The following is a 21,345-nucleotide window of genomic DNA, read 5'->3' on the forward strand; positions in this document are numbered from 1 at the left end:
TGTCATAATTTCAGTGCTCTGTGACCCAGAAAAGAGAAACCAGTTTCTCAGGCAGTGACAAAAGCACCAGATCATTAGACACACAGTACACTCATTTATTTCGCTCCAGAAGAGAAGTGGGAATTGGGGGTTTTCTCACAGTATTGGCATGGTGCATGCAGGAGTATGGTCTGCTGTTGGGGACAGATATCAGCATCTTATCTTTCTTTGTAGATATTCATCTTTTACTGGGGCTGATGTGGTCTGATTGACTCATGGAATCCTCAAAAATGTCTATTGTGTTAGTGATTGTTTCTAAATTTACTTCTCCATTAAGGAGTGAAGTTTTGATACTTCCTATTGAACCATATTGCTGAAGTCCTACACTAAGTACTAATTTTGTCCATTAGAATTTAAGGTACATTTACTTGAGTATGTTATAATTTATTTTGTATCTTTCAGTTATTTCTTCTGAAGGGACCCAGGGTTTGTTGCACAAGATGGGACTGGTAAGATATGGAAGATGTGGCCCAAAAATTAATATTTAATGAAAGATTGGGAATATTAGTTCAAGTGCAAGGTCAGAAGATGTTATGATGCTCATAAGAACAGGAGGAAAATTACTATTAGTAATATTTTTGTTTCCAAAAGAAATCAAAGATAAAAAACACCTGAAAAACTGCCTCTTTAATTGCATTATGTTTGGAGAACAGTGTCCTTTTATTTTTATTTATTTATTATTTTTTTCCTGAAGCCAGAAACGGGGAGAGACAGTCAGACAGACTCCCGCATGCGCCCGACCGGGATCCACCCGGCACGCCCACCAGGGGCGAAGCTCTGCCCACCAGGGGGCGATGCTCTGCCCCTCCGGGGCGTCCCTCTGTTGCAACCAGAGCCACTCGAGCGCCTGGGGCAGAGGCCGAGGAGCCATCCCCAGCGCCCTGGCCATCTTTGCTCCAGTGGAGCCTCAGCTGCGGGAGGGGAAGAAAGAGACAGAGAGGAAGGAGAGGGGGAGGGGTGGAGAAGCAGATGGGTGCTTCTCCTGTGTGCCCTGGCTGGGAATTGAACCCGGGACTTCCGCACGCCAGGTCGACGCTCTACCACTGAGCCAACCGGCCAGGGCCAACAGTGTCCTTTTAAACACAAAGTTGCAAAACAACTTTTTTAACCAAGAAAAACAGAGAGGAAAGAAGAGAGGGACTGATAGGGACAGAAAGATAAAAAGGATAAATACGAGAAGCATCACTTTTTCATTGCACCACCTTAGTTGTTTATTGATTGCTTTATCATCTGTGCCGAAACTTGGGGTGGGGAGGCTACATCCAAGCCAGTGACCCCTTGCTCAAGCCAGCGACCTTGGGCTTCAAGCCAGTGTGACCTTTGGGCTCAAGCCAGCAATCGTGGTGTCATGTCTATGATCTCAGGCTCAAGCTAGTGACCTCACGCTCAAGCTGTTGAGTCTGCACTGAATCCAGATGAGCCCACCCTCAAGCCAGCGATCTTAAGGTTTTGAACCAAGGTGTCCCCTATGTCGCAGTCCAATGGTCTATGCACTGCGCCACCACCTGTTCTGGCTCAAAAAAATTATAAACATACCTATTTTCTGAAAGGAATTTGGTAAAATCTGCAGAGTTAACTAGTCAGTGTTAAAAATAAGTACTCATTTGGACCTTGCAAAATACTGTGTTGGGTTAAGTTTTTATGAAAATCAGAGATTACAAATGAAAACAGGAATTCCAAAGGATATTATTTTGAGAACTATTATTTATTTATTTATTTATTAAATGAGACGTGGGGAGGCAGACAGATTACCACACAAACCCCAACTTGGATCTACCCAGCCATACCTCTGCCAGGTGATGCTGTCTATTAGGGGCTGTTGCTTTGTTGCTCAGCAACCAAGCTATTTTAGCACATGAGGTGAAGCTATGGAGCCATCCTCAGCACCCAGGCAAACCTGCTCCAACAGAGCCATGTCTGGGGGAGGGTAACAGTGATAGAGAGAAGGGAGAGGAGTAGGAGTGGAGAAGCAGATGATCACTTCTGTGTAACCTGAATGGAATCAACCCCGGTCTTCCATCTGCTAGGCTGTTGATCTGCTGCTGAGCTAACCAGCCAGATCTGAGAATCCCTTAAATGAGGATTCATTATGCTTTTTCCTAGAATTTCTCTTAGATCCAAAGTTTATAATTTAATAAACTTGGAATCATCTTTATACAAATATCATGGTTTCATCGAATACTTAATTGGGAAAAACTTTTATGTTTAATGAAATTAAAGGACTTACTAATGTTTTTATGATTACCAGAATACATGTAATGGCAAGAGAAGTTATCGATTTAATGAATATTGGAACAACTTTTACCAGTGCTCAAATCTGGAAAGCTAAAACTATGCCCAGAGAACCATCACAAAAGTAAGAAAGTTTTTGATCAAACCTCAAATCTCAATACACATCAGAATAGTTCTGTTATAGAGAAGACAAACCAATATAGTGAATGTAACAAATCTTTGAGCCAATATTTCAATATTAGTCAATTTGAGAATATTGGTATTGAGAATGAAGCTTACAAACGCTATCAGTGCAGGAAATTCTTTAGTCACTTATCCCATTTAAAGACACATGAAATCCATACTGCAGACAAATATTACAAATGTAAAGAATGTAGCAACACTTTTCATTTCCATTCACACCTTATTAATCATGAAAGAAGTCATACTGGTGAGAAGACATACAAGTTTGTAAAAGATGACAAAGCTATTATTCGCCATTCTGAACTTATTCAACACGAGAGAATTCATATCAAAGAGACTTCTTACATGTATGAAATATGTGGGAAAACCTTTAATTTTTGTTCAGAACTTACTGGTCATGTGAGAATTCATACTAGAGTGAAGCGTTACAAATGTAAAGTCAGTGGCAAAGTATTTAATCAGCAGGTAAAATGTAATATACATGGAAAAACTCATACCTTAGAGAAGCCAAATGTATGTGAAATATGTGGCAAAGCTTTTTGTTATCCCTTAGCCCTTACTGAACATGCAAGAATTCATACTGGAGAGAAGCCTCAAAAATGTGAAATATGTGGGAAAGCCTTCACTAAGTGGTCAACATTTACTCAACATATGAGAATTTATACTGGAGTGAAGCCTTACAAATGTGAAATAGGTAGCAAAGTCTTTAGTAGACAATCAACTCTTAACATGTGAGAATTCATACCAGAGAGAAGCCTAACAAATGTAAAATATGTGGAAAAGCCTTCACTCAGCGATCAGAAGTTACTAAACACAAAGTACTTCACATTAGAGAGGAGCCTTACAAATGTGAAATCTGTGGCAAAGCATTTGATCAGCAGGTAAAATGTACTAAACACGGAAAAAGCATACTTTAGAGAAGCCACATGCATGTGAAATATGTGGCAAAGCTTTTAGTTATCCTTCAGCTGTTACTCGACATGAGAATTCATACCGGAGAGAAGCCTTACAAATGTGAAGTCTGTGGCAAGGCATTTAATCAGCATTCAAATGTTACTGAACATGAGAGAATTCATATCAGAGAGAAGCCTTAGAAACTTATACATGAGTATGCAACATAATTGAATGACAAGATAACCTGGAGATGTTTTCTTCGAACATACGTACCCTGATTTATTGATGTCACCCCATTAAAATTAACAAAAATTTATTTTAAAAAATGGGGGGGAAAACATACAATCTTGTAAAACTTTTATTCTGCATTCATAAGTTAGTCAATACATGAGAATTCATACTAAAGAGGAATGTTAAATGAAGAATGTAGGAAACATATTAGCTTGAACTACAACCTCTATATCAGAGAATGTAACCGGCTAAAATGTTTGTGTTTGTAATACATGGTTGTTGAGGACCGAAAAATTAACAAGGCTTTAAGAGTTTGGATTTCTAGGGGACAAAGTTGTGGGGACCTGGCTTAAGCTGACAGTCTGCGCAACCCCCCACCTTGCTTGCAGAAAGCTGAGCCCTGCCCCACATCTCCATGTTAGCTGTGATGCTCGTCCTGCCCCCCATGTTCTCCAGAAAAGATTGGAAGCAAGTTTCCTCTTTATGTAAAGTTAGGATGTTAAGTACTGGTGGGGGTGTTTTACACTTGTTGGAATTCTTGGGCTGCCTTGGAAACTGTAATCAGAAAACTTACTGATTTGCTAATGTCCCACTTTGTCCTATAAATAAAGGAAGATGCAGTTTTTGGGGCTGCGGCCTGCAGCCATGTTTTTCTTCTAGGGCGGTCTTTTTCTGCCATCAGTAATTTCAGAGCCCTCCGACCCCATCTTTTATTCTTTAATTCTTTAAGTGTATTTTTCTTAATTCCACACCATTTTCACTCGAGAACTGAAGGTACCAGTCGCGCAGGTTCGCGACATGGTGAAAGTTTATTTCAAAATACACGCTTCAGAAGCCAATACAGAATTCCTGCTGACAAAGAGACCATAAAGATACACACACACACACACACACACACACACACACACACACACACACACACACGTGGGAACCTATTGAATTCAAGTCCCATTGGAGGCCCTGGCTGGGGGCTCATTTATCAGAGCATCAGCCAGGAGTACAAATATCCCAGCTATGAGCCCCTTTCAGGACACGTGAGAAGCAACCATCTGCTTCTCTTTCCCTTCTCTCTCTTCTGTTTCTCTTTCCCACTCACAGCAGGTGGCTCAATTGGATCCAGCATTGGACTGAGGTACTGAGAATAGCTTGGTTGATCCAAGATTCATCCCCAGGGGCTAAGGATAGCTCGTTTGGTCAGAGTGTGCGTCCCCAGGCACTGAGGCTAGCTTGGTGGATTTCAGCCCCAGACAGAGTTTACTGGGTGGATCCTGGGAAGAATACATCTAGAAGTCTATCTCCTCTCACTAAAAAAATAAAATCAAAACTGAAATGTCAACAGTTTTCACATATTACTTTAAAATATTATAGATAAGCCAAGATTACAACCTCAGTTAACTTTCCTTTGATTGTGCTTTAGTAAACCATAAGTTGGATATTTTACTTATTTAAAATTAATTTTCTGTTGACAGCATTTGAGATATTATGAGAAAATATATTAAAGTGATTCTATCGCAGTGGTCAGCAAACTCATTAGTCAACAGAGCCAAATATCAACAGTACAACGATTGAAATTTCTTTTGCGAGCCAATTTTTTTTTAATTGGGTACATGTGTATTTTCTTTTTTTTTTTTGGATTTTTCTGAAGTTGGAAATGGGGAGGCAATCAGACAGACTCCCGCATGCGCCCAACCGGGATCCACCCGGCACGCCCACCAGGGGGCGATGCTCTGCCCATGGGGGGGGGTCGCTCTGTTGCAACCACGGCCACTCTAGCACCTGAGGCAGAAGCCACAGAGCCATGCTCAGTGCCCAGGCCAACTTTGCTCCAACGGAGCCTTGGCTGCGGGAGGGGAAGAGAGAGACAGAGAGGAAGGAGGGGGGGAGGGGGGGAGAAGCAGATGGACGCTTCTCCTGTGTGCCCTGGCCGGGAATCGAACCCGGGACTCCTGCACGCCAGGCCAACACTCTACTACTGAGCTAACCGGCCAGGGCCGAGAGCCAAATTTTTTAAACTTAAACTATATAGGTAGGTACATTACTTATTGGGGTAGCGCCGGCACATGGTATTTTGTGGAAGACTCAAGGGGCCAAAAAAGCCGCATGTGGTTCATGAGCCGCGGTTTGCCGACCACTGTACTATCACATCACTTGATGATGTGTTTTTATTCCCTATGTGTGTGGGAAATCATGAGTTGTTGCCTTGGAGTTTTATGACCTCCTTCTACAGTGGTACCTTGACACACAAGCACTTTAAATCACGAACAATTTGAGAGACAAACAGTCACGCGCAGGATTTTTTCTTTAAGTCATGAGCGGATATTTGAATCATGAGTGTTGGGCAAATGAGTTTATAAAATTTGTGTTTTTTTAATTTGCTCACTTTTATTATTAAAAATGGTGCTGGTCTGTGACATTGCTAATTACCTTCCTGCTTGGGAAGGGCCATTGTTATGCTAATGTTTGTTGGAGGAGGGATTTTGTGCCAAAAAGTTTAGAAAAGAACAGGGAGAAGAAGAAGGAGGAGAAGCCAAGATGGTAAGGTGCTGAAGAAGCCAGTTTGTGCATAGAGGAAAAGGTAGAAGGTGTGCAAATGGGGTACCAGAGGTGACTGAGACTGGTGGGGCCTTTGATTCTAGGAAAAACCAGATGTGTCAGTAGCTTTTGGGGCCCTGGATGGAATGGAAGTGTTCTCCTCTGTGTTTTTCTTGCGGCTGGTGCAAGGCTAGAATAAAGGAATGGCCCACCATTTTTTGGCTCCACTGTTTATTGTCTGCCTGAATCCAATGAGAACCTGCAAGTGAATGGCAGCAACAGCGGCTGCGAATACTGGCCATACATCTGGCGTAGTTTGTGGCAGGATTCGGATCAGATCAGTATGGAGCCACTGCCACTCTTGAGCGGCAGGGTAGAGGACTGGTTGTTGTTATGGTTCCCCGTGGCTGTTCTTTTGGGGACCATGGACTGGCTGATTTTTATATTCCTGTGAGAGGAAACCAAGAGGGCTATGGAAGAGGCTGCCCTAAGGCCTGCAAACCGAGGAGCAGAAGGAGTTGTAATGGCTGTGGGAGATAAAGATATGGATCCTGGAACTGGAGCGAACACTGGAGAAGGAGGCCAACCAGGTTCGCCAGTTGTGCCTGGAAATGAAGCAGTCTCTGGACAAGGAATTACGTGTTTGTGAGTTGCAGTTTTCCCTGGAAGTTGTGGAGAGCCAGCCGCCGCAGGAGCCTAAGTTGGAGCCATGCCGGCAGAGTGGCTCTGAGTCGGCGGGAGCAGGCATTTCCAGCTCCTCTTCTGAGGATGAGGAGACTGGGGCTGGAGTTGCCATCCACACTCTGGAAGGTAAAAGCCCAGCAGCAAGGAGTACCTACTAAGCCCCTGGTAGGTTTGCTACAATTATGGGACATAGGGTGGATGGCTCTGGAGCATAGGTGGAAATGTTGGCTGCCATTGCAATGTGCCCCCCCTTGGGGCAATGTCTTAGCTGCCAGGATGGCAGGGATGAGGAGGGAGGCCTGAGGCCCCCATGTGCATGGACTGAGTCTTAGACTGCAACCAGAGGGGCACCAGCTCCCTTGTTTGATGGACATGTGGCTTTTGGACAATGTGAGAGACCCTGATGGGGGCAGGGAGCTCTGGTGAAGGGCACCTTTGTGATTGTTGAAATTGTATGACTTGTGATGTTGCTGTAATTTGTGTGATGTGCCTACTACCTTGCACAGGAATGCCTGTGGTGTGGATTGCAAAGTGAGCAACAGGGGTGGAATGTTGGGCAAATGAGATTATAAAATTTGTGTTTTTTGAGTTTGCTCACTTTTAATGTTAAAAATGGTGCTGGTCTGTGAAATTGCTAATTACCTTCCTGCTTGGGAAGGGCACCTGTTATGTTAATGTCTCCTCCCTTCCACTAGTATCTTCACCTGACCTTGAATATAAATACACCTCATAAAACAGTTTATTTCTTTACATTCTCTCATTATGTATATGTATATGTATTTGTAATTTATAAAGTACATTTTCTTTTTTTTGTGTGTGGCAGAGACAGAGAGAGTCAGGGAGAGGAACAGATAGGGACAGACGGGAAGGGAGAGAGATGAGAAACACCAATTCTTTGTTGCGGTTCCTTAGTTCATTGATTTCTCATATGTGCCTTGACGGGGGCGGGGGCTACAGGACACCAAATGACCCCTTGCTTGAGCCAGCGACCTTGGGCTCAAGCTGGTGAGCTTTGCTTAAACCCGATGAGCCCGTACTCAAACTGGTGACCTCGGGGTTTTGAACCTGGGTCCTCCACGTCCCCGTTCAACACTATTCACTGCGGCACCACCTGGTCAGGCTAAAGTACATTTTCTTATTTAAAAGCATATAAAACAAAAAGTTTGTGTGGTTTCTGGGGCCAGAGCAGATTAATTGCATTCCCATTCACTGAAATGGGGAAATTCTACTTGACACACGAGCAAATTGAGTCACAAGCTCAGCCATGAAATGGATTAAGCTCGTGTGTCAAGGAACCACTGTATAAGGCTGTGGGTGCTTGCCTTGGGTGGCTATTCCCCCAGATCGCTCTCCTACCACCATGAGGTGCAGTTTTCCTTGCTCCCTTACCCTTACTGCGAATAGCAGATTTTCCTTTGTTTACCAGCTCTTTCCCTTTTGTTGTTTATTTGCTCACCTGTTTTTGCAAGCCTCCAACCAATGGGTATGGCCCAACACTCTGACTCTGCAGTTTCTCTACCGTCTGCCCGAATCCAACGTGAAGCAGCCTGGCCTCAGCCAATGGCATTACAGCCATGGAAGAAATTTTATTTAGAGTACACAGAGGAAGAAAAAGTGGACTCAAGCAGTGATGGGATTCAAATAATTTAACAACAGTTTCTCTGCCCTAATAACCATTTTAAGTATAAAAAAATGATATATCAAAAGGTAGTTTATTATTTCATGCATTTGATATGTAAATAAGAACAATAAAAGGTACACACAAAAAAGAACCTGACAAACGACAAAACTTAAGATATTTCCATATTGCTTCTTGATTGGGAAACACCAGCACACTGATAGTATCTCAGGGGAATTTGGGGTGTAACACAAAGCTGAAACAAATGACAGCTTGTCACCCCGTGGTGGTTTGGCTCTTTTTGTCTTTACATTACATATTTATTAACTGAAGTAACAAACACAAGGGAATTAAAGTGTATTTTATCAAAGGAATAATGGGTTTTGTGAAATGAAGAAATATAACAAGCATAGTTCTGTCAATTTGTTTTTTACCTATTGATGGGATGAACATTACTACGGGCCCTTAGAAGAAGCTATTGTGCAAACATTAAAAAAGAGTAAGGAATGTAAATTTGTAATTTCCACAAAAGGCGGCTGCCCAGGTACCAACCTTAGACAGAACCCAGGTTACAAGTGCATTTTAACAACCTGTTAACCAAGGTCAACAAAAAATTAGAAATAGGTTCTGTGAACTGGTGTGAACCGGCTGAATCCCATCACTGGACTCAGGGAACAAGTTTCAGAAGCAAAAGGGTGGTCTTCGGAGCTTAGCGTAGAGGAAGACAAAGATGAGTGGGAGGCACAGACGTGCTCCAGAGAGGAGAGCGCCCGGGATGCATTAGTGAGAGTGGGGAGCAGGGATGGTCAGGGGAGGTGACAGGGTGTTGTGTTGGGTTTGGGTGTTCAGGAGAGCAGCGCCCGTTCTCATTGCTGTGGGAATGTGTGGACGTCTGAGGGAGGACAGACAGGTGAAGACAGGAAAATAATACAGTGTGGTCTCCCTGTAGGAGCTCATTAGTCCTGACTTGTGAGGAAGGACAAGAGAGTGGTCTTTTTGTCACTGGTGAAGACCAAGTTGAAGGAAGCTTTTTCCTCCTCGATTCTTGTTACCTTCTCAAAATAGAATCCAGGTAAGCCACAGGGTGCAGTGTTCAAAGGCATACTTGCGCGAAAGGCAAAAGCATTCAAACTCAGCTAGCCTGAATGCCCCTACTTCTTTGAGTGTTAGAGATGATATACTTTTCAACTGTTAAGTTTCAAGGCTTCCCTTCCCTGATATTTGGACTAATATACAGGGTTTCAAGATCATGTGAGGTTCTGTTGATTTTGTTTGGCAGACTTGAAATTGCCAGCTCCCTTCGTTAATGAGAGGGATAAACCCTAATTTTTTTCACCCTCCCCTTTTCATGCGTTGAGACTTCCATCCGTTAAACGTGATTGTAGGTTGGTCTTAACGTTCTTTAGATGTGAGAAAGACTGACTGCTCACATACATATGTAGAGCCAAACATTGTCAGTACAGCAATACTCACGCGCTGCAGCGTGTGGTATGTGACGGGAAGCGCATTCCAAGTTTTGACAATTGGCTGGTCTGCGGGTTAAAGTTTTTTCATTTCTCCCCACTTGTGCAAGTCTTTCCAGATCTTCATTCAGTAACTTGAACTTATTTACCCACATGTCTGAGGCCTTCAGGTCAGCGGCTTGTAGCTCAAAATCTCTGACAGAGACACCAGGATGTAACTCAGGTCGGCGCTGTCCACTGCACACTCATGTGGATGGGTGATGAACTTAAAAAGACGAGTGCGCTCACAAAATTCTCAAAGCATGTTCTGAATGACTGCAGGAGATAAGATGTGAAGCCCACTAGCTGCTGGAGATCAAGATGTTGAGCAGGGTCACTTGCTGTGTATGCATATTTAAACTCTCCCAGTTTTTTAAAGTCTAGTAAACGACCTGTTTCAATGTCTGCGATGAAGAGTTCCAGCTTGTTTTCAAATGCAAACACTACTTGTTGAAAGGATAAGACTGTATTTCCAACGCCTTGCATTTTCACATTGAGCTGGTTAAGATGTTGTCATGTCCATGAGATAATAGAACTTCAGGAGCCACTCAGTGTTAGTTAACTGAGGATGCTCGACGGTTTTCATTTCAAGAAAAGTCTGGATTTTGCTCAGACAAGCTGTGAAACGGCTGAGCACCTTCCCTCTTGAAAACCAACGCACATTCCTGTGCAGAAGCAGACCAGGATAATCATTCCCAACTTCATCCAGCAGTGTTTTAAACTGGCGATCATTTAAAGCTCGGGCAACAATAAAGTTGACCACCAGAATGACCAGCGACATCACCTCACCAAGCTGCTCACCACACATCTAAGCACAAAGAGCCTCCTGATGTAGGATGCAGTGAAAACTTAGGATGGGTCTCTTTTCATGTTCATCAAGAAGCGCTACAAATCCTCTGTTTTTCCCCACCATGCATGGAGCATCATCAGTACACACTGAAATAAGTTTATCCATCAGTAGATTTTTTTCTTTAGCGAAGTCAGTGAAAGACTTGAATAAATCCTCCCCTCTTGTGGTCTCTTTCATTGGCAAAACAGCAAGACTTTCCTCACGTAGTGTGTCACCCAGAGCATACCTTGCAATCACACTGAACTGGGATAAATGGCTTACGTCTGTTGACTCATCCAAAGCGAGAGAAAAGAATGGTGCTGCATTTATGTCCTTCACTGTGTTGCCTCAATTTGATTTGCCAATCATGATGGTATAATCGTGAACAGTTCTTGCCAACAGAGGCATGTCTTGTATTCGTTTGATTGTCTTTATCTGAAAAGTCATTAAAAAGTTCATTGGCAACATCAAGCATGAATGTTTTGGCATACTCCCCATCTGTGAATGGCTTTCCGTTTCTCACAATTACTAAAGCACCAGCAAAGCTAGCTGAATTCCAGTCACCTTGTTGGGTCCAAACACGGAGTTGCTGCTGACTAGCTTGCATTCTGCACAGCAGCTCTTGACATGCTTTCTTCCTGCTGTCCCCTGCTGGATATTTCTATGCAAATATAGTATGGCGTGTGTCAAAGTGCCGCTTCATATTTGACCATTTCATCGATGCAGTTTTATCATTGCATATTGGACACACTGTAGAACCTGCTCTCTCCACAAAGGCGAATTCCTCTGTCCATTCCTGCTGAAAAGTACAGATACTCCTCATCTTTTTTTCTTTTAGCCATCTTCTTCATCAAAAAGGTTTCTGCAATTAGCTAGCTGACTTCTTTTTTTTTTTTTTTTTTTTAAGCTGGAAACAGGGAGAGACAGACAGACTCCTGCATGCGCCCGACCGGGATCCACCCGGCACGCCCACCAGGGGCGACGCTCTGCCCACCAGGGGGCGATGCTCTGCCCCTCCGGGGCATTGCTCTGCCGAGATCAGAGCCACTCTAGCACCTGGGGCAGAGGCCAAGGAGCCATCCCCAGCGCCTGGGCCATCTTTGCTCCAATGGAGCCCCGGCTGCGGGAGGGGAAGAGAGAGACAGAGAGGAAGGAAGGGAGGGGGGTGGAGAAGCAAATGGGCGCCTCTCCTATGTGCCCTGGCCGGGAATCGAACCCGGGTCCCCCGCACGCCAGGCTGACGCTCCACCGCTGAGCCAACCGGCCAGGGCCGCTAGCTGACTTCTTGATTAAAAGGAGGGAAGTTTACTTCCTGACCTCACAATAACCCTTGTACATTACACATTATCCAATAAAAATGTGGTGTTGTCTAAAATAGCACTTCTTCATCTTATGCCTGTTTGAGAAGATAATTTTTCACATTTGACAGTGAAATGTCATAATACGTTTATAAAGTTACTTAACATGTTTATGTAGATAATTCAGTACATTGCTCACCCAGTATTTTTTTAAACTTGAAACTTGTTTGGGTTCCCACCACCTTTAGGTAGTCACATGGAAAATTAAACGGTCCGCATTTTTCATTGGGATTGTAAACCAAGGGAAGAACAAGTTTGAGATTATTTAAGATGACACTTTTCGAGGGAAGAAATGTTCTATAAAAACGAACCAGGAAATGTTACATTTTTCTCTTTGCAAGGATGTCTTTGTAATGTGTTTCACGGATTAGAATACCCAATACAGATAAGCTGACTTGAATTGTTTAGAGCAATTTTGCCCTGTGTGATATGTGTTATGCACATATTTGCAGTTGGATTTTCTCCAACAGAAAGTGGTTTCACTACTGGCACATTAACAAGCACCAATAGATATTTATTCCAACTTCAAGCACTGTGGTTGAGTAACATCACCTCAATTTTTTATTATCCTTAAAGATAATTGCATTTTCATATTCTTTATTTATAAAGGAACAATGCTGCTGTAAATACAGGTATTTTTAATTTCATTCCACCACCATCAGACGCAGTTCCCTATTTTGTTTAATGAAGGGATATATAAGCTTTCTAATGGTGTCTTCAAAAATTTATAAAATGTAAATACTGATTTCATTGGTCTTTACGATGTGTTTAACTGTGAGGCTATTTAACTGATAGTGTGGATGTGATTTGTCATCCAGTATTCTTAGTCATTGATTTTTGTGTTAAAAATATAGGAAAGAGGGAAACTGCAGCTTTCATTACAGAGTTCTTGACTGGTAAGCTCTCCAAATGATAAGTTAGTCAACTCTTATCATGCTTCTGGATAGTGGATCTTGATTGAGCATTTCTCTCGGGCTTTAATTTGCTAAAGCTGTGCACATATGTAAAAATAATAGATTATTTTAGGGGAGATGTAGGTGTAGAAATATTGCTTATGTTATTTCTTAAGCAGTTATGCTCTTAATGCTTAAAAGAAGGCTAGCATTGTTTGCACAAAAAGTTGGTGATTCCCTCCCCCAAATAGTAATGAAATTACTTCTGTTGAGTAAACTTTTTATGTCATCTTATAATAAAAGCTGAAAAAGTCCCTTTGTTTCTATTTATAAAAAAATGCTTTTCTATATGTACCCTTGATAAGAGATTTTGAAGAAGTCATGTAAGATGATAAAAGCATTTGAATGGTACAGTAGATGTAAAAAAAATCAGTTTAAAAAAAAACATTTGTTTTTACATTAAATGTTTATTTGAAAAAAAAAAAATGTGGTGTTGTCCCAGAGGACAGCTGTGATTGGCTCCAGCCATCCGCAACCATGAACATGAGTGGTAGGAAATGAATGGATTGTAATACATGAGACTTTTATATTTTTAACATTATATTTTTTATTAAAGATTTATCTGTGAGCCAGATGCAGCCATCAAAAGAGCCACCTCTGGCTCACAAGCCGTAGGTTCCTGACCCCTGGTCTAAGATAATTTATAGTAAATTTTTCAGTAGGAATGTGGTTCCCATATTTCCCGGTCGATGAGAAGTGTCCATTTTATAGGTCCCTGGCTGACTGTTCATTTGATTAGAGCGTCTCAAGATATGTCAAGTTGGCTGGATGATCCCCAGTGAGAGCTCATGTAAGAATCAAACACTGAGGGGAGTGGTACATGTACAAAACCGGAAAGCGGGGGATAAATGGTGATGGATGGAGACTTGACTTGCAGTGGTGAACACACAATACAATATACAGATTATGAATTAAGGAATTGTGCACCTGAAACCTATACAATTTCAGTAATCAATGTTACCGAATAAATTCAATAAAATGAAACAAATGCCTGACCAGTTGGTGGCGCAGTGGATAGAGCATCGGACTGAGATGCGGAGGACCCAGGTTCAAGACCCCGAGGTCGCCAGCTTGAGTGCGTGCTCATCTGGTTTGAGCAAAAAGCTCACCAGCTTGTACCCAAGGTCGCTGGCTCTAGCAAGGAGTTACTCAGTCTGCTGAAGGCCCACGGTCAAGGCATATATGAGAAAGCAATCAATGAACAACTAAGGTGTCGCAACGAAAAACTGATGATTGATGCTTCTCATCTCTCTCCGTTCCTGTCCGTCTGTCCCTATCTGTCCCTCTCTCTGACTCTCTGTCCCTGTAAAAAAAAAAAAAATGAAACAAAGGAAAGAAAATCAAAGCTTATAGAAAAAAGTTAATGTAGCCCTGGCTGAGTAGTTCAGTTGGTTGGAGCATTGTACTGAAGTGCAGAGGTTACTGGTTTGATCACCAGTTGGGGCGCATGCAGGATATTCCTGTGTCTCTCTGTTTCTCTCTCTCTCTTTCTCTCTCATCTCCTCGCTCTCTCTTTTGCTCTCTAAAAAATTAATTGATAAACATTAGGAAGAAAAATTAAAAATAAAATAAAATATATTTTATGATCAACAAAAATAGAAAAAAATGCATTCTTTAGAAAAATGTGATAAATATATATATGATGAAGCATAGAAGTAAAATAGGTGACTTTGGATTCTGGGAAAAACAAATCAACCAACGAATGCATAAATTTAGGGAATAGCAGTCAATGTTTCTGTCTCAATAAAGATCAATAAATAAAAAATTTTCAGGTTATATAAACCTCTTTCTGTTCAAAGTCATGTGCAAATTTAACCCTGTGATTTCAATTTCTGTGCTATTTAATTGTATGGCATGTGCCTCTCTATCTCCCTTACTCTCACTTAAAAAAAAAAAAACTAGTGTGCGGAGGACCCGGGTTCGATTCCCGGCCAGGGCACACAGGAGAAGCGCCCATTTGCTTCTCCACCCCTCCGCCGCATGTTCCTCTCTGTCTCTCTCTTCCCCTCCCGCAGCCAAGGCTCCATTGGAGCAAAGATGGCCCGGGCGCTGGGGATGGCTCTGTGGCCTCTGCCCCAGGCGCTAGAGTGGCTCTGGTCGCAATATGGCGACGCCCAGGATGGGCAGAGCATCGCCCCCTGGTGGGAAGAGCGTTGCCCCATGGTGGGCGTGCCGGGTGGATCCCGGTCGGGCGCATGCGGGAGTCTGTCTGACTGTCTCTCCCCGTTTCCAGCTTCAGAAAAATGAAAAATAAATAAATAAATAAAATAAAAAAGTATGTTGTGTGACCTAGAAACATTGGTGTCACTGATAAAGTGGGCGCGTGTTGAACACATGGACCATGGGCCCCATCCGAGAAATTCTCCATGGGAATCTGCATTTTTACATAACTGCAGTTCATTGTTGTCCACGTTAAAATTGGAGAAGTATTTTCACTTCCAACTCACCCTGAGTTTTCTAGCAGAGAAATGAACACAACTCATTGTAAATGATACAATACAACGTTGACAAATCCATATGCCTGTGTTGAAGTCTTAATGTTAAAGCTTTTTTTCCTGCAACGTAAATTCTCTGCAGTGTACTTGTTGACATGTGTCATACTCATTTCTCAGGTTTAGAAAATACTTTAGAGAATATTGCTGAGTCAAAATGACCTTACTGGATAGTTCAGGATACTCTCCTAGGTCAAAACCACTTCTAACACTGTTTTCATGTTGGGTCTCTATTTGAACTCTGCTGGCATCCTTCAGTGAGTGTGTGTGTGCATATGTGCATGTATGGGTGTGTGTTTCAGGCACCATTGACCTTCAGGGATGTAGCTGTAGATTTCTCTCAGGAGGAGTGGGAATGCCTGGACCCAGCTCAGTGTAAACTGTATGCGGATGTCATGTCGGAGAACTACAGAAACTTGGTCTCCCTGGGTGAGGATGACTTCCTTCCTGAGTTTATTGTGCATCTGCATGTTGCTGTGTTCTTTAACATCATTTGTGGGCTTCTGCTTTGGATGGTAGACTATCAGATTTTATTTCTCAAGGACCAAATTGGGAGTTTGCTGCTGAATAAAAAAAGGTTTATAATGTACATCGAATAAGAAGTCAATGTCTGAAAATTTTACATGTTTTCTAAAATAATTAAGGTGTTATCCAAAAACAGTATTTTCAGGGGAAAATTTTCTTAAAGATTTTATTTATTGACTTTAGAGAGAGAGGAGGCAGAAAGGGTGCTTCTCTTATGAGCACCCTTTGACCGGGAAAGCACAGGGTTTCAAACTGGAGACCTCAGCATTCCAGGTTTACATTTTATTTACTGTGCCACCACTGGTCAGGCAGAAGAATCATTTTCTTTTTATTTTTTGTATTTTTCTGAAGTTAGAAATGGGGAGGCAGTCAGACAGACTCCCGCATGCACCCAACCAGGATCCACCCTGCATGCCTGCTGGGAGGCGATGCTCTGCCCATCTGGGGCATTGCTCTGTTGCCTTGGGAGCCATACTAGCACCTGAGGCGGAAGCCATGGAGCCGTCCTCAATGCCTAGGCCAACTTTGCTCCAATGGACCCTTCACTGTGGGAGGGGAAGAGGGAGAGAGAGAGAGGAAGGAGAGGGGAACAGTGGAGAAGCAGTTTGTCGCTTCTCCTCTGTGCCCTGATCGGGAATCAAACCCACGACTTCCACACAGTGGGCCGATGCTCTATCACTGAGCCAATCAGTCAGGGCCTTCATTTTCTAAAATATTATCATATTCTACCATGTCTCCTTACCCAGCATTGACTGGATTAGAAATTGAGCAATCTCTATCAAAATTCATGTTCCTTTTTCTAATAAACAGGGCTTTCTGTCTCTAAGCCAGTCCTGATCACCTTTTTGGAGCAAGTGAAGAAGCGCTAGGATGTGACGAGAAGAAAGACACTATCCTTCCACGCAGGTAGGTGGGATGAGGAGGCAGATGACACAGGTGAGAGATCTAAAGGTCACGGAGGAGGCCAGACCTTACAGTGTGGTTGGGAAGCTGCTGCAGTGGAAAGGGCTGTGAGAGGCCCAGGTGTATCCCTGTTGTCATAGAGGGACACTGGTCTCCAACACGTCCCGTGCTCCTGTGTCCTCTCGGGACTCTGCTTTTGTTCCAGTGACCTCCGTCATCACATTAGCAGTGGGGGCGGGGTCCTCCCCATGGACTGTGAGGGCCGCTGTAGTCTGGCTCCTCTCTCCTTGCTGTGGGGACCTGGGGAAACTTATGCACGTTGCAGGTGAATCGTAATTAGACCATCTTTTTTCTTAAGTGTTGTTTTTGTCTCATGTAAAGAGTTTATGAAGGAAATGGTTGAGATACCGGAATTTACTACATAAATTTCAGGAACAGTATGAACAGTTGCCATATTTTGTGGTTTATAATTTCTAATCCTGTGGAATTTTCCTAAAAGACATGCACTTAGACTCAATTCATTCATCACAGCACAATGCACCTCACCAAAGAGAGAAAATCTAATTTTCTGTTTTACTTCAAAATGTCCTTTGGCTGCCTGACCTGTGGTGGCGCAGTGGAGAAAGCATCTACCTGGAATGATGAGGTTGCCATTTCCAGACCCTGGGCTTGCCCCGTCAAGGCACGTAAGAGAAGTATGTGATACTTCCCATTTCTCCCCACATTCTTTCTCCCTATCTCTTCTCTCTAAAATCAACAAATAAAACCTTTTTAAAATAATTTCCTTTTACTTCATATGAATCAGCAAATAAATTTCTAGTCTGTGTTCCACTATTTCTCTGTGTCATAATAGTTTATTGTTTCTATGTATCTCATAGAGTCCTTCAGGAAGGTACTGCCATAGGTGACCTCAGAGTATTACCAGCAGGTAGAGAAGTGTCTACTGTTACCTGCTGCCGTGAGCCAGCCGCATCGAGTATATTCAGGTCCTGAGCGGGAATGGTACGGAATTGATGAAAATAGACATAAAGAATTAAAGATTATAAAAGATGGTTCTGGGAGGGTTTCACAGCTCCTGCTAGCAGAGAATTACTGCCCTAGTAAAGCTGCAAAACATGGCCGCACCCAGAAAAGCATCCTTTTTTATTTACAGGGCAAAGTGGAAATTAGCATGCAGTTTTCAAGGCAAATCAAGAACTCCATCAAGTGTAGAAAACCCACACCAATACATAAACATACACAAAGAAGCCAGTCTTTTCTTCCGGGGAACATGAGGGGAAGGATGAGCAAATACATGGAGGTGTGGGGAAGGGCTCCAGGCATCCCCAAACTACGGCCCCGCGGGCCGCATGAGGCCCCCTGAGGCCATTTATCTGGCCCCCCGCCTCACTTCCGGAAGGGGCACCTCTATCATTGGTGGTCAGTGAGAGGAGCACTGTATGTGGCGGCCTTCCAACGGTCTGAGGGACAGTGAACTGGCCCTCTGTGTAAAAAGTTTGGGGACCCCTGGTAGCCTTTTACAACTTAGGTGGGGGACTGGGCAGCAGTCAGTTCCCCGCACCTCTGTCCCCAAAATCCAAATGGCAAAATACCCTGTTAGTATTTTGTTACCCAACAACCTGCTTTCGTCATCACTGTCATTCTGTAATTCTCTCATGTCCAGTCCAGAGCTGCCTGGGACTGTGTCTGGTGTGTTTTTACTTTCTGGTTAGATCTTTGTCATAGTTGTGATTTGGGACTCACAAGTGCTGATACATCATGCTGCAATGTTCTCTTCTGAAAAGAAGTGTGTTACAGAATTATTAGGCACTTGATATATAGAAAAATATTTTGTTTCTTCATTGAAGTTTACTTCAGGCAAAAGCAATAATTTGGTTTGTCATTTGCATTCTCATCATATTACTTTTTTTCCCCCCTGAAGTGAGAAGTTCGGGATGGCAGAGAGACAGACTCCTGCATGCACCCGACCAGGATCCACCAGGCATGCCCACCAGGGGCCATTGTTCCGTTGCAACCGGAGCTATTCTAGTGCCTAAGGCAGAGGCCATGGAGGCATCCTCAGCAACTGGGCCAACTTTGCTCAAAAGAAGCCTTGGCAGTGGGAGCAGAGGAGACAGAGAGGAAGGGGAGGGAGAAGGGTGGAGAAGCAGATGGGCGCTTTTCCTGTGTGCCATGGCTGGAAATCGAACCCAGGATCTCCACACACCAGGCCAATGCTCTACCACTGAGCCAACTGGCCAGGGCGTCACCATATTTCTTGATCATGGTGTACTGAATCTGAAATGTTTTATTTCAACATTAGTCTTTCCATATTTTACAACTTTTTAATTTTTTATGTTAGAAACAAATGATTTTTTACCCTTTTTTTTTAAAAAACAACAGTGTAACAACTTAAAAAAATTTTTTTTTATTTATTCATTTTTTTTAGAGAGGAGAGAGAGAGGGAGAGAGAGACAGAGCGAAAGAAGGGGGAGGAGCTGGAAGCATCAACTCCTATATGTGCCTTGACCAGGCAAGCCCAGGGTTTTGAACCAGCGACCTCAGCATTTCCAGGTCGACGATTTATCCACTGCGCCACCACAGGTCAGGCTGATTTTTTATTCTAAGGTGTATTACAGCCTAAATGTTTTCTGTAAGAGTAGCTGAAATAATTTTCTCATGTTATTTAAATATTTCTTTATTGTCTGATCAGGCAGTGACACAGTGGATAGAACATCAGCCTGGGATGTGGAAGACTCAGGTTTGAAACCACATTGCTGCAGGCTTCAGAGCATGGGCTTGAGCATGGGCTCACTGCCAGGAGCGTGAGATCATAGCCATGACCCCAGGGTCGCTGGCTTTAAGCCCAAGTACGCTGGCTTGAAGGAGGGGTCACTGGCTCGGCTGGAGCTCCCGAGTCATCTCACAAAGGAGAAAACAGTCAATGAACAACTAAGATTGCTGCAACTATAGGTTGACGGTTCCCATCTCTCTCCCTTTCTATCTGTCTATGTCTATTTGTGTGTCTGTCTCTCTCTGTCCTTTTAGGTTTTATTAATTTGAGAGAGAGAATAGCAGGGTTTGGGGGAAAAACAGGAAGCATCAACTCATAGGTAGTTGCTTCCTTTATGCGCCTTGAATGGCCAAATGGATTTTGAACTGGTGACCTCAGTATTTCAGGCCGATGATCCATCCACTGTGCCACCACAGGTCAGGCTGTCTCTCTCTCTTCAAAAAGAGAGAGAATAGTAGATGTCCAGAAATTGGCACTACATCATTGAAAATACATTTATTACCTGAAAAAAATTCAAAATAATCATCTTAAAAAAGTTAGGGCCTGACCAGGCAGTGGTGCTGTGGATAGAGCATTTGACTGGGATGTGGAGGACCAAAGTTAGAAACCCCAAAGTCACCGGCTTGAGTGCGGGCTCACCAGCTTGAGGAGGGGTTTGCTGGCTTGGGCGTGGGTTCATAAACATGACCCCATGGTCGCTGACTGGAGCCCAAAGGTCATTAACTTGATGCCAAGGTAGCTGGCTTGAGCAAGGGATCACTTGCTCTTCTGGAGCCCCCTGATCAAGGCACATATGTAAAAGTAATAATGAACAGCTAAGAAGCGCAACAAAGAGTTCATGCTTTTCATCTTTCTCCCTTCAATTCTGTCTATCCCTTTCTGCCCCTCTCTATGTCTCTCCTCTCTGTCACACACACACAAAAAAAGATTCAATTTTCATATGTGCCTTGACCAGGAAAGCCCAGGGTTTCAAATTGGTAACCTCAGTGCTCCAGGTTGATGCTTTATCCACTGCACCACTACAGGTCGGCCGTAGAATAATCAGTTTTGTATAATATCTATCCATCCTACATTTGGATTTTCAAAAATTCCACAGTGTTAATATTATGTATTCCATGTGTATTTAAAAATGAATAGTATGCCCTGGCCGGTTGGCTCAGGGGTAGAGCGTCGGCCCAGCGTGTTGAAGTCCTGGGTTTGATGCCTGGTCAGGGCACACAGGAGAAGCACCCATCTGCTTCTCTATCCTTCCCCTTCTCCTTCCTCTCTGTCTCTCTCTTCCCCTCCCACGGCCAAGGCTCCATTGGAGCAAAGTTGGCCAGGCACTGAGGACGGCTCCATGACCTCTGCCTCAGGCGCTAGAATGGCTTTGGTGGCAACGGAACAACGCCCCAGATGGGCAGAGCATCGTCCCCTGGTGGGCATGCTGGGTGGATCCCAGTCGGGCGCATGTGGGTGTCTGTGTGACTGCCTACCCGCTTCTAACTTCGGAAAAATTAAAAAAAGAAAAGAAAAGAATAGTATGTGTTTTTGTGAGACAGAATTTAATTCACACTAGTGTTCTTTTTCCAATTTTTGAAATCCACAATAGTTTTGA

At 43.3% G+C, this 21,345-nt stretch overlaps 1 pseudogene; it reads left to right on the forward strand.

Annotated features, from left to right (window-relative positions):
* Positions 1-495: 495 nt before the first annotated feature.
* On the forward strand, positions 496-7,040 carry LOC136397129 (zinc finger protein 678-like; annotated as a pseudogene).
* The last annotated feature ends 14,305 nt before the right edge of the window (positions 7,041-21,345 follow it).

Source organism: Saccopteryx leptura, chromosome 3, assembly GCF_036850995.1.
Source record: "Saccopteryx leptura isolate mSacLep1 chromosome 3, mSacLep1_pri_phased_curated, whole genome shotgun sequence".
Classification (NCBI taxonomy): Eukaryota; Metazoa; Chordata; class Mammalia; order Chiroptera; family Emballonuridae; genus Saccopteryx; species Saccopteryx leptura.